The sequence below is a fragment of the Anomalospiza imberbis genome, chromosome 3 (genome assembly GCF_031753505.1).
Source record: "Anomalospiza imberbis isolate Cuckoo-Finch-1a 21T00152 chromosome 3, ASM3175350v1, whole genome shotgun sequence".
Lineage (NCBI taxonomy): Eukaryota > Metazoa > Chordata > Aves > Passeriformes > Viduidae > Anomalospiza > Anomalospiza imberbis.
Window position 1 is genome coordinate 66,723,066 of NC_089683.1, and position 10,882 is coordinate 66,733,947.

Consider the following 10,882-nt stretch of genomic DNA (forward strand, 5'->3'; position numbering starts at 1 on the left):
GAATGGCCAGGGAAGTAGTGCAATCACTGTCCCTGGGAGTGTTCAAAAGGTCCGTGAAGTGGCACTTATGGATATGGTTCAGTGGTGCACTTGGAAGTGCTGGGTAACCAGCTGGACTTGATCTTAGGAGTCTTATCTAAACTCAATGGTTCTGTCACTCTATAAATGACATAACATATGCTCAGTCTCAAATAAAAACACCAGAAACAGGTTCCTGGGAAAAATCCTGTCTTAACCCTACCCATAGTCTTGTATCTGTTTTTCTCTAATATCTGTAGCTCTAGTATGGCTTCATTGTTAGAGCCAAAAATAATGAATTCACCTTTAGATTAAAGAGAAAACAGAGCTCACTGAAAGCAGAAAAACAAAAGTAGTTTGCAGAAGACCTAGCTAAGCTTTAAAAGTCAGAATTTACCCCTTCAGGTAATTGCAGAAATTTGCAGTTTAATTTAGATGGAGACATTAGGGCACAACTGCAGCTGCTGAGTGCCTCTTAAGGGAGTGTTTTTAAGGTAACAGCTTCTCTTTTTCCCCTCCTTCATTAAGAGAAACCACACACAAGACAAGAAGAAAATGATTTGGTATTTTTTCACTAGGTGTTTGATGCTTTAAAAGCTCATGGTAGAGTATTTCTTGTTAGATGTACCAATAACAGCAAAATTTTTAAATTAGCTTATGTTCTCTGCATTCTTTTAAAACATCTGCTCAAGTGCTTTTGATGTTTTGCAATATTTCACGGAGTGCAAAACCTGAGAAGGTTAGAATTGACATACTTACTGGCTTGTGCTTTATTTCTGCTGCAGAAGGGATAATTTAAAACTCAAAAGATGGTGAAAGGTTTTCATTTGGAAAATACTTATATAGAAAACAAGTCACAGAAGAGGTGCTGAACAGACAGGATTAAAGGACATGCAGGATTGCTCATAAATGCTATTTAAAAGATCGTGATAACAGACTAATTAAAAGAGCAGCAAAGTCTTAAAGGATTATGTAATCTAAAACTAAAAAATAATTATTGATTTTAAAAAGAGGAGAAAGAAAAACACATTACTTCTTGTACAGGAAGAGGAGAGTCTTTCAAGTAGTAACCAAATAAAAGTGACATTTTTATTTCTGTATTTGCTGTATGGTAATGCTTGGTGACTCCCAAAGACACGCCACCCACCAAAAAAAAAAAAAAAATGAACCCAAAAAGCACTCTCAGCTTTCCAGCCTGGGTAAACATTGCTTCTGGTTACTCTTCTTCAAAGCAGTAAGGATGTAGTCCAGGCCATCAATCATCTTCCATATCCAATTTTCAGTCCTTTCCCAGCTCCTATATCTCATGGTGTGTGCACATGTGGCATCTCTAATTCTCACTTAAATGCATTAACCTTAAGTACTGAGAAAATAATGTTCTACCAAAAGGTAGAGGAAGATGGACCTTCATTATTTGTTTTTATTTGTTGTGAAGTCAGAGCAATACCATGCTGGCTGGTACTTGAGTTGATGAGATTTTTAATGAACTGATAGTGGTGGTCTTTTGCAAAAGAAGAGCTAGTGTTTTTTCTAAGGTCAAACCAAATCAATGTTATCTTCCTAACTGTTATCTATTCAAAAGAGAAATTTACAGATTATGGGGCATTTCACTTTCCCAGATTTTCTACCCTTATGTCCCTGAATGATCTTAGCTCTTCCAGCACCTTCCTATTCAAAAGTTAATTATTTCCCTTGCTTCTGGCCTGTGTTTTCCAAGATCCCTACTATTTCTTCAGTACAATTTCTATTGGGAATCCAGCTTTAAAATCAATCTGTGTTAGAAATACAGAATCTTTACTTGATATTGGTTTTCCCTGAGATATCCTCCTATGAAAATTTCCAGCAATAACTTTAGTCTTTTAATATTTCTTCTCTTTTTGTCTGGGTCAAAAACATTGCAGAGAAAAAGTACCACTTGAACATTTATCTTGAACATTTATCTTGTAAGTTAGAAGAGCTCAAAAAAATTGAGAAAACATGTCTTTCTTCAAAAAAGAAGAAATATTTTTTTTTACTAAAGAAGTACTATTGCACAAAACATAAAATTCTTTTTTTTCAAACAGAAACCAGAGAAATTTGAAGTCCTTCTCTAAATGCTAATTTAAAAGCAGACTTAATTATGTAATTTCTCACAAAGCTGGTTATTTGCATGGCTGAATAGCTGGCAGTGTAACTGAGCTTGTTCCTCTGATGCTTCACACCTCAGGGAGTTATGTACAAAAAAGCAGACTCTTGTTTTCTCCTTGCAGTAAGTGGCTATAAATGACAGGTTTTCAACAATAGGAAAAAACACTAGTCTTCCTCACTAGTTTGATTTCAGACAACCTGGGTTCTGGGAAGAAGTCAGTGACTATATTTGTGTATTCACGTGAAGTGAGAATACATTCCTCATCTCTATAGCTGAAAGGCATCTGAACTTATGATGCAAGACTTGAGTTGTCTCCAGTCCCAACCAGCTACTTTCTTCATGACACCCTTGGTTTGGCTGTGGCCACTAGCAGAGGATGAGTTCAACAAAATGCTGGCAATAATGTACTCTCAGAGTTTCTTTTAGGTCAAGTTCATGATTTTGTAGAAACTGAAGTCTTCACAGTACCGGTCTGGGGGCTAAAAATAAAGAAGTATCTTAAATAGACAAAAAAATCTCAATAAATGTGGACATAGCTTTATTGGAAGGGTGGTGAAAAACCTGATAGCTAGCATTCCATAGTTCACTTTATCATGCTGCAAAGGCAGGGGAAAGGAGAATCTTAATCTGAAGTTATGGTGTTGTATCACAGTGATGCTGCAGACAGCTGATCTCATGGCTGTGTCTCACTGGCTTGTGCGGTGGGGGCAGAAACCTTGGCACCCAGGAGGGAAGATATTGTGAGTCCTCTGCATGAGGGCTGTTTGCATTCCTTTCTGACTCACAGAACCAGTTACCTTGATGTAATTAAGAGATAAAACTACTTTATAATGGCCAGGAAAACCAGGCCTAATGACCTAGGGATATTCCCTGGATGCAGTTACATGAACAACATAAGGCTTGGTTTTCAGCCATTCAGGCCAGGCCAAGACTTTCCAACATTTGTTCATCTTGGTCTGCAGCTGCTGAGCTCAGCACCAGGCTTCAGCTTTGCAGAGTTCAAGAGGAAGTTTAGATCTGACATTTTGGTTTGGATGCACTGTGAAAAGGAAGTCTGATTTTGAATGTTAAGAGTGGTCCAGCCAGCTATAGAAGCACGGGCTGTTCAGCTCATAGTACTTGTCATTTCCATATGCTCTGAGTTTCAGCCAGCTACTGAGAAAACAAACAAAATAATAGGCTCTGTGCCATACAAAATAGGTTTGGTGGCAGATTGGATGCTCATTAAATCTAAACCATTTACCTGGGTTCTTATACCTATAGTCTTGTGGCAGAAATTAGAGAATGAAGGAAAAATCCCACTATGTTTCTCCAGGGTTAACTTCTTTCATTTTATTTTCCATTTAGCAGGGCTTCGTGATAGAGCTAACAAGGTGATATCACTCTGCTAGATAAATTAATTTAGATTCTCACCAGAAAGCTGGCAGTGAGAACCAAGGAAGAGAAAAAACTGCAGGAGGAGTGAGAAGGCCACCATCTGCACAGAGGTGGCAATTGCCAACCGGGCCCAGGGCAAAAGGATGGAGGAGAGGATGACCAGTGTTACATATGCTTGACTTTGGTTGTTTTCCTAGTTACAGAGGAGACATGCCCAGCATTTGGAAATTGCTGAAGGTGCTAGGAGAGAAGAGAGAGAACCTGGTACTGCAAACAGAAGCCTGGAGTACAATTTTTGGTGTCTAAACATGCGCAACGCCAAGAATTACAGTTCCAGTAATTACAGTCCTGTCCTTCTCACTGTGTTTCTTTTAGAGAGTTGGAGGGTTTAATGTTGCAAAAATATTGAAGAAAGAGTTGCTTCCTCATGCTTAACTTTCATCAATTTGTTATCTGTCACTTTTATCAAAGCAGTATTTTCCTAGTCTGGAGAATTCAAGACTGTGATGACATATAAGAAACACCAGAACCTTTTCTCTGTATAACCCCATTCAGTCATTAGGAATCTAGTATCAGCTGGAGACAGCTACCACTGCATCTTCAGTTCAGACACAGGCTGTTGCAGATGAAATGCAGACTGTGATCTCCCACAGAGTATTTACTTTCAACTTCTTTTGTTGTTCCATTTTATGCAAAATAATTATTTTTGAATGTAAATACAAGATCAGGGCTTGTTCATGGAAAATGTGATTAGTGAGTGTGCATCGACTAACATGCATATTATTTTCATTAATCAGTGGTGACAGTCATTTTGTTTTCATGGTTTTTGGCAATCCATTTGCTCTATTCTGAGAGACTCAGTACCTAATGAGTTTGCTGGAAAACAGAATTTTGTGAGAAGACGCTGGAAAAACATATTCTTTCAACGAGCTAAATGCTGTCACTGACAGTTACTCTCACATTATAAGCAAACCATGTGTGAAAGCTCAACACAAGCCCCTATCCTCCTGTTTTGTCTGGTGAAGGCTCAAATAGGTATATTCCGTGTATTTCAAGTTTTATTTCTTAGCTCCCTAAGCATTTTTTTGTCCTTTAATATTAAAAAAAAAAAAAAAAGCTAAAAAAAAAGCAGTGAGACCAGGTGCTATTATTTAACCTATGGCTACTTCTAAGCTAAGGCTTGTTTCTTGCTAGGGAGACATCTCTGACTGGATGGCTGCATCATTTGGCTCTTGGCCTAAATAAGCATACATATGACTGATGTGTCAGGGGTAGTTTTCTTCCTGATGAAAACCAGCTGTTTGACAGTACTGCCTTAGCGTCTCCTCTTGATAATGTTAAACACAGAAAAAATGGGATCTGTCCAATCCAGATGTAGCCATCGAAAAGTTATTCCAGGTCATCCACCTAGGTTCTTACCATAAAACATTCAGGCACTGCTTAAGAGTAATTTGTTCAGCCTTTTTCTCTTCCTGCCAGCTAAGGAGATATGTACATGGCAAGATCAGATATCTAACTTCAATGTGGCTAGCTATAAATGAGGTGATTCTTCTTTAGAGTGAACAGTTTAGTTCATTCTTAAAGTAGTAGTTTTGGTAGTAGCTGGCATGTAGCCTTTCATTCAGTTTCCTACCCAGCTGGGACAGGTGAAAAGTCATATAGGGTTAAAGCTGTAAAAGGACTCACCTTTGGTTTTCCATGACCATTTGAAATCAAAGTCTTGAATCTGGTACTTAAAAACTGAAAAAACCTTGAATCACCTCTCTTCCAAGGGGAAGCTGGCACTCTGGTTGGGTGTTTCCAATAGCTTCAGCACTGAGCTGCAAACAGGAAATACTTCAGACAAAAATTTGTATCTTAAATCTTTGCCATGTTCTGAATCACGTAGAGCTTCATTTGGTATAGCCCTTGAGACGTTACTTGGACCACTTGGCCAGGTGATCTGGGGTACTAAATCACTTCCCATAGCTGGGAGCCTAAAAGACTCGGGAGGCATAATTATTTTCCATTTAAAACATCCATCCCTGAGAGAGTCCTATCAATATGAACTAATCTCTGCCAGACAGGTATTATTCATTCTTTATTTGATGACAAATAATTATTAACAGGTTTTAGGGCAAAATATTCGAGTTATTGCTTTGAGATTTTGGAAGTTTAAATGTGCTCTTGCTGCCCAGTGAGTTGACATCTGTATGCTGCAGGACCATGTTTGAAAGTCAGGATTGAGAGTATTAAGTTAACTGAGGTCCAGTGGTTGGGAGGTTTTGTGTATCCCAAGGCTAGAGACAGCAACTCCAATCTGAATATCTCAATTAACTATTAATTAGGACACTCCTTGCTACTGGATGGAGTGCATATGTATGTGTTCATATCATGAGAAAGGGATACTCAGTATTATTCTCCCCTTTCTTTCTCTGTAGCTTTGAACAACTCTGCAGCTTCCAAAATCTACTTGTGTGTATGTTTTCTGCAGAATGTGCTAAGGATGGCTGCTAGGTCTGGTTTGCTATTGTCAAGAAGCATTTAAATTGAGGAGACTGTCCGATTTGGGGATTTAAATAAATTTGCTGAGCCTATGAGATAAAGAACTTTCTCTGGAGCTAAAAAGCAGCAGATCTCCAGGGAACTGATCAGTGAGAATGAAAAAAAAATAATTTCTCAAAGATCTAAGAAAGAAATTTGAGGAGCACCATCAGGATTCTAGGAGTCTAGAAGTGACTAGTCACTTATCATGGACTTGCTCCTTTAGCTCCCTAACACCATCAAAGTATTAGGAGAATAAATTCTTAAAGTTGTGAGTTTTAGTTTCTGCAGCAGTGGGAGCCCCATAAGCACTCAGTAAATAAATAAAATAAAATAAAGAAAGAGAAGTCTCAAGCCCTCACTTTACCCACTCTCAGAACTGTTTTATCATATTAGGTATATAATTTATTACAGTTTTGAATGACTGTTCTGCTATAAAGATAGAATTTTGTTTCTAAATCCAAAGTGGTTTTGGCATCACATTTATTGAGGCTTTCTTGCACTTTGGAAGAGGAACAATAAAAGTGGCATGCGACAGCATAACAAAAAGAATAAAGCAACCGATTTCTTATTATTTGTCTATTAAACTAAATTAAACTATTTTGTTCAGATTCACTCCTCATTCTACTGTAATATACTTACAAAGTTTAAGACAGAGGAATACTACTGTATTGCATTTCATAGCATCCTGAGAGGAATGGGCAATCTAGTCCCTTTTCTTGGTGTAAATTTATTTATCTCATACTATTCCACCATGCCACAGGAACTGTTATTTCATTGAGGTCATATGTTTCAGTCTCTCTCCCTTTTTATTTTGTGACTTTGTACCAGATGTCAGCAGTTACTGCCAGAGCCAGACTCAGTTTTCTCAACAGTCTTTATTTGAATCTTCCTTGTCCAAAAATGTATCTATTCTCATGGTTCAGAGACTGAATCTGTGACCTTCCTAGTGGTTTTTCAGGTATTCTTCAACCTTTTAAAATCACACGAGAGTCTTAGAAGATGAAATTGCAAACAGCTTTATTTGGAAAGTATACAATATAGTCACATACATAAAAATGTACAAAACCCTCTGCATCAGCAGAGTCGTCCACAGTCCCAGTCTTAATACCTGGTTGGCTTACTGAGGGTCGAAACTCCACCCAATAAAATATTCCTTTTGCATCTGCAGCTTTCCTTGTGCAGTCTCCTAGGCTCAGGCAGGCTGACAGGTTGTTCTCCATATACAAAGAATCATTACCTGAGTGCTTACACCCCTCCAGTCCAACACAGCTCCAGTGCCCCGAGTCTGCTCAGCCTTCCATGACCACCTTGGTCTTGGTGAATATGGCCAGCCTTGCTTAATTTCTCTGTTCTTGCCAAGACTACCAATACAAGGCAACTGAACAAAAGCAACTTTTTGAAAACTCTTGTCTTCCAGAGACAGCCCAGTTATTAAATGGAATTTTTCTACAACGGGACCTACATTTATCTGACTTTTAATTTACAAAGCACTGTTGCTGTAATTTGAATGAGCATTTCTCACCAGCTATAGAACAGTAAGGTTTTTTAATGAGTTCATGGCAAGTGCTCTGGGCACATAGATAACGACTACATCTCACTGGATAGCTGCCCTTAGCCTTGTTAATTCCTTCTGTCCTTAATGATTTTCCCTCATGTTCCTAGTCCGGATACAAAGAGAAAAATTCCAAAGCCGCTAATATGTTCAGATGCAAGTACCACAGTACTTACTGTGATTCTGTGCTTCCTCCTTGTAGGCAGGACCAAATTCACCTTTGGTGCAATTTTATCACTGTCAATGGAGTTCCATAAGAAATTATTTTCAGGCAATTCCCAGTGGACAGCTCAGCAGGTGCTTACGCTGATTAAGCTGCTGGTTCCCAAAGACATCTCTATTACTTTTTAGGAGAAAAGCTGGAAAGACGAGTTTTGATTTTTCAGTGTGGTGTTTCCAGAAAGTATTTCCCCTCTGAGTAGAAAATAAAATAGCTTTAAAATGTACAAAAAGTGACATAAACTGTATGCAATCTCTTTTTATTGGGTTGCCATTACTGTTGAGAAGCTGTAAAAGACTGGGGATGTGATTGAGTTGATAATGTTATTGAGCTTCTCTGACAAAAGTATACCCATCGATAACTCCTGTTACTATATTTTTATGTCCTCCAAAATTAGCTGCTTGTTTGCCTTATAGTTTGGGTTTTTTTCCTCAGAAATAGTTCCATGTAAGGAATAATTAATTTTAGTTTACACATTACAGAACTACTTGAAGCTTCCCTGAATAAGTTTAGAAGGTATCATAAGTTGTTCTCTCTCCATTTCCTTTTCTCATAGTCTATTGCATTATGTATAGAAAAGGAGAAAACTCCCATGCTGGTGTGGAACTCGGTAAGGTAGTCTGGGGTTGACCCATGAGGCAGGAATTAGTACAACAAGGCAGGAGCTGCCTGTGCAGGAACTGCCTACTCCCACCTGGTAGTTTCAGGACTTTTATCAGGGTCTGTGGAGGAGATTTAGGACCCCTTTAGCTCTTTCTGGCAAAGAGAAAGAGATCACCATCAAACTCATAACACATATAAGAACAAACAGGTAGGCATACAGAAAACAAAATATGGCTTCATCTCATTTCAAATAGCATCACCAGCTCTCATCAGGAATGTTCTCTGGAGATTGATATCTGCTAGCATTTAATGAGCCAAGTACAATGTGGGCCATTAACTTCTCCTGGCTGCTTATCGGTTCCCCGGGAAATGTCCTACACCTCACTTGTAATTGTTCAATTATACCCACATTGCTGGGTTCCGCAGCCTTGCTGTGACATCCCATTTCAAACAGCTGTGTCTGGCAGCCACTAACTAAAAGGCTGCATCCCAGTTCAGAAGCCAGTGGAGAGAAAAGGACATGGGGGCTGGTTGATGATCAGCTGTGCTCAGTCCTGCATGCCCTGGCTCTCCATCAGAGCGGCACTTACTGACAGATTCAAGTGGAGAGGAAAGAAAGCAGCAGTCATGTTGGCCTCTTGGTTTAGCTGGGGACAGTGATTAAGCCCATGGAAATTAGGAGCCTCCTCCAAGCATCTGCCCTGCAGAACACGACAGCTTGGGTCAGTGGTTTCCATGCAGAGTTGTTCAGGAACCTGACTAGCTGCATTGCATAGGCAAATCTGATTTCTCATTTTGGTTTTTAAAGCTTCATCTTTCAAACTTCCTATGAATAGGATGTAGAAACTGCAGAGTGAATCTGCTAGCAAAAGGGTTGCATTGTGAAACCTTTTTCATAAGGTTTAATCATGAGGTCACTGTAATGTCAGAATACTATATATCTATATCATGAGTATGTAACAGCTCATTTATTATTTAAATGCAAAGTAAATCAAAGTGATAAAAGTTGAGATGAACTGTTTTCATGGCAGAAAATTGAAATGAAAAGCCTAATTTTTCAAATGGGAGAAGTCCAAATGAATCAACTCTGTCATTCTTTCCTTGAAATGTGTCAATTTTAATAGAACTGTCTCTTTAGTGGAAACATTATTCTGTCAGAAATTTTTCAACCAGTCATATGCCCAGCAGCAATTGGTAAAAATGGCAGCACTGGCTTTGAAGGCTGTCCCAGTAGCCCAGGGCAGTCTGGCCAGTGAGCCAGCCAGGAACCTCCTTTGCCTGTGAGGAGCTGCTGCTGCTGATTCCATGTGAGGGTATGGGCAGGTCCTCCTGCCAGCCATGGTGGCGGGACCTGCTCCTGCTGCACAGCTGCTTGCAAAGTCCTCAGTTTCCCTCCTTCACCACCTTGCAGTTAAGAAATGCATCATTTTTTGCAGTGTCTTGTATCAAAATGCAAATATTCCTCTTTCAGTCAGAATGGCAAACCATGACATCTTAAGGATTCACAGCCTACCCAACTGCTCCAATCTAAAGGGGTAACTAGATAGGCACATTCTTATCCCTTGGAATTTTTTTATCTAAGTTTTATGTGAAGGTGACTTTGTAGCATTCTCTTAATTAGGTGTATTAATGGAATGAGTCAGCATTAAATACATTAATGTTTAAATGCCTGGGGGAAAACTGATGAGGTTTTGAGGAGTCACAAGCACATGGGACACTAAAAATTAAGAGTTTGCAAAGCAGACGGCTCTTTGTTGGCTTTTAAGGGACACTCTTAAAAAAATCCTAATAATGCCATGAATTTTAAACTAAACTTCATCTACTGAGAGCTACATAAGCAAGCACAGCAAATAATATCAAATTAAAATCTCAAAGTGTCACTTATTTTCATGGATAACTTTGGATGTCCATGGGGACTCCTAAAGTATCTGGAAGTATCTAGCTCAGGGAACCAGTCTGGAAGTTTTATCTTGGTTACTGATTGTGAATCAAGGTACAGTACTGTATCTTTAACACCTATTAAATTCTTATTAGGTAAAAATTTTTGTTAGCTGGGTTTAGTCAGAAAAACTCTTCTGCAAGATGTTTGTTGTACAGGATTTACTTTTTAAAATTAAAAACTAAATAAGGTTTCTTTTCCTCCATGTAGGTTTGAGGTTGTATGTTCAACTGGAGTTGTGACTTGCAAGCTTTAGAAACAACAGTATGTGTGTGAAATTAAAAAATAAATTGATTTAATTTAAAAGCATCATGTTAAGAGCAACATCTGTAGAGTGAATTCCAGACAGTCTCAAAATAGACTTTTGATCTTCTGTTCTCATCCATTGCAAAGTGAGAGGCTGTTGCTACAGCAGAATGCAAATCAAGAAGGCGTTCCATTTGTCTGTACCAAACCCTGTAAACCTGAAAATCCTCACGTACTCCTAATCCTGTGCTCAGCTTGTAAAAAGTAATCCTT

General features: G+C 38.8%; 1 long non-coding RNA gene across 1 annotated transcript in view; it reads left to right on the top strand.

The window, feature by feature from the left end:
• LOC137470985 (uncharacterized) overlaps nt 1-8,470 on the top strand; it is a 48,462-nt gene extending 39,992 nt beyond the window's left edge. Inside the window, exon 3 of the long non-coding RNA XR_010997336.1 lies at nt 8,378-8,470. This is a non-coding gene — a long non-coding RNA (uncharacterized lncRNA). The remainder of the gene's footprint in view (nt 1-8,377) is intronic.
• Nucleotides 8,471-10,882: the final 2,412 nt, after the last annotated feature.